This window comes from Frankliniella occidentalis, unplaced genomic scaffold (assembly GCF_000697945.3).
Source record: "Frankliniella occidentalis isolate FOCC.00 unplaced genomic scaffold, Focc_3.1 Scaffold38, whole genome shotgun sequence".
In the NCBI taxonomy this organism is placed as follows: Eukaryota; Metazoa; Arthropoda; class Insecta; order Thysanoptera; family Thripidae; genus Frankliniella; species Frankliniella occidentalis.
In genome coordinates, this window is record NW_026267168.1 from 39,504 (window position 1) to 42,229 (window position 2,726).

Below are 2,726 nucleotides of genomic sequence, written 5' to 3' on the forward strand. Positions count from 1 at the left end.
GGGGGGGGTGCAGCGCCACCGCAGTGAGGCCGTACCCCGCCGCGAGCCTGGGCACCCTGCGGGGGTTGGGGTAGGTCCAGTGAGTCGCGGCGGGGCGGGGGGAGGTAGACCACACCAGTACCCCACCACCAGCAACCCCACCCATCAGTGCCCCGGGGACCCTGCCCGTGAAAAACGCTTCCTTACGTTACGATCTCTGGGTAATATTACCATATCCCCAAATAGTACCGGGCACGGCAACCCTATAGGTGTCGTTCCCATACTACGTGACTTTCAGGGGGATTCTGATTCGAATGGGGTACCCCATTACCTTAGGTGCGAAAAGAACGTATCATTTGAATCCACAAGGGGCCCCATGATATTTGTACACCCCAGGGAAAAAAATATGATGGCGTCCTGTGGACTACTACGACCGTATGCATCCGATTTGGACTTCGTCATGAAATTTGTATCCACCGCCCTTAAAAGGTCGCGCCCAATTATGCCGATGCCCGCAGCAGCCCCGCAGGCGCGGGGGTCAGGCCGCCCGGCGGCGGCGCATATCATGTTTGGGCGGCGGCAGGTCGCCGTCCAAAGAGGGGAGGAATGCAATACCGCAGAGAGGGGCACCGCTTTGGGTTCGCAACAAAGAAGTGATGAAAGTGATATCTCTTCCCCACCCAGAGAATCACCCGCCGCCGCCGCGGTCTGGTCTGGCCGCCCTGGCCGCGCGAGTGTGTGGCTTTGGGGCACGGCCCGGCCACGCGGCCAGTGACTCACTCACACACCCCGCAGGGGCCCATACCGCCGCCTCCCGCAGAGCAGACGGGCGTGGAGGGGCGTGCGCTACAGCAACACCTACGTATTTCCTTCCGGCAGCTCATATTTTTCGTCATTTAGAAAGTCGCGAATTTAAAAACGTACCAAGTCGAAAATTTTAGTCGAGTTATTAAATAAGAGTATATGATTTAGAAATTTTAAAGATGTTGTTTCTAATGTGTGTGTTCTGATATAATATTCTATACGGAGAATCGAAAGTAACCGGAGCAAACACCGTGAAAAATTTCTTCGTAAATTAACAACACATTTTGTATTTCCAATTTACAAAATAGTGTTGCAAATTTACGACAGTCTATTTCTTCATCGTCATTGAATTTCAAGTCGAAGAAACTCACAGTGAACCGGAAAAAATACACTGCTGTGACTATTTCGCGAGAATAACGGTTAACCGAAAACCAAACGTTCTTTTATTTGTTGAAGTACGCAGCATTGTTTCAACCATCCAACACTGGTTCCAATGCTATGGTTTTCTGTTTTTCGTCGGAGTGTACGTAAATCTGACACTGTATATTACTTGTTGAGCTTACAATAATTCTTATGTTGCTTGCGGTTGTGTCAAATCGACCTATTCTTCCGATATTCCGAGTCGTCGAGCCGTGCTGACTTTGATAAGAGCGATGATAACACCGATACTGAGTACAAAGTACTAAATTTGAAGTCATTTTCCTTTTTATCGATTGCAGTCGCGAGGCCCCCGCTGTTAGTTATGTCACCATCTTGATTGCAAACACACGTCCCCTCTACAAACTAACTAACCACTTCATCGCGAATGTCGCTCCGCCGCCGACGAAAACGTCCATGATGTAATGCAAATAATATGTACACTCGATACAAATAAGACCAATTTGGTACAAGTAAAACATTGCACCATTGAACATGCATGCTCACCGTGTACTCAGTCACCGGTTTGAAAGCAGCGGCGGTAATCACATTGAGTTTTTTCGAATGCCTTTCAGCGCGAGAGAAACACATGTGGTATCATTAGCACCCCTTTTTGGCACGCTCGCCTTCATTGTGTCTCGACCAGAGCAACCAGCAGCAGCAGCAGCAGCAGCAGCAGCAGCAGCAGCAGCAGCAGCAGCAGCAGCAGCAGCAGCAGCAACAGCGGTCAACAGCAGCAGCAGCAGCGGTCAACAGCGATAGGCAATTAGCGAGACACGGTCCCCGCTGGACGGCTTGACGATTCCATCTGACGACTCCCGTTGCAGAATGAGATCGGGCCGAGCGGTATGGTGCCGCCGCCCCGCCGAGGGAGCTCCTCTAGGCCTGGAGGAGAGCTCGTGCTGCGGAGATTTATGGAGAACGGCACGGCGGCGACGGCAACGCGGCCTGCTGGGCTATGGACGGGACGTGCGCGACGCTCCGATCGAACGTGTTCGTTTGTGAGTGAGGCAGTCTGAGAAGGAGAAGAAGAAGAAGAAGAAGAAGAAGAAGAAGAAGAAGAAGAAGAAGAAGAAGAAGAAGAAGAAGAAGAAGAAGAAGAAGAAGAAGAAGAGACGAGTAGCAAATTGGGCAATCAGAGCTGTGGCTGTAGGATTGGGATTTGGTGTATACTCTCTACGTATTTAGGACAGAACAATGTGCTCATGTGCTCAATCAAAATCGCGTTTCTTAAATTTCGCAGCCATATCATCTTGCTACCCTCAGCAGAATTCACCAATTTTATGTCACATGCAATTATTTTTTTGGTTCTGTGCGACATTGTCTTTACACGCCCATCGCAGTGGCAAGTGCAATGTCACACACAACGCCTCTCACGTCTCTTGCGACGAGGCGAGCAGGCCGCCGCCGCTGGCAACGACGCGCCGCATGGGGCCCCCCGTGGGGGGTCCTTTTGGAGGCGCGCGCCCCTCACCCCTGGACCCCCGGCTCCACCCCCCTCCCCCTTCCACTCACCCCCTCCCCAG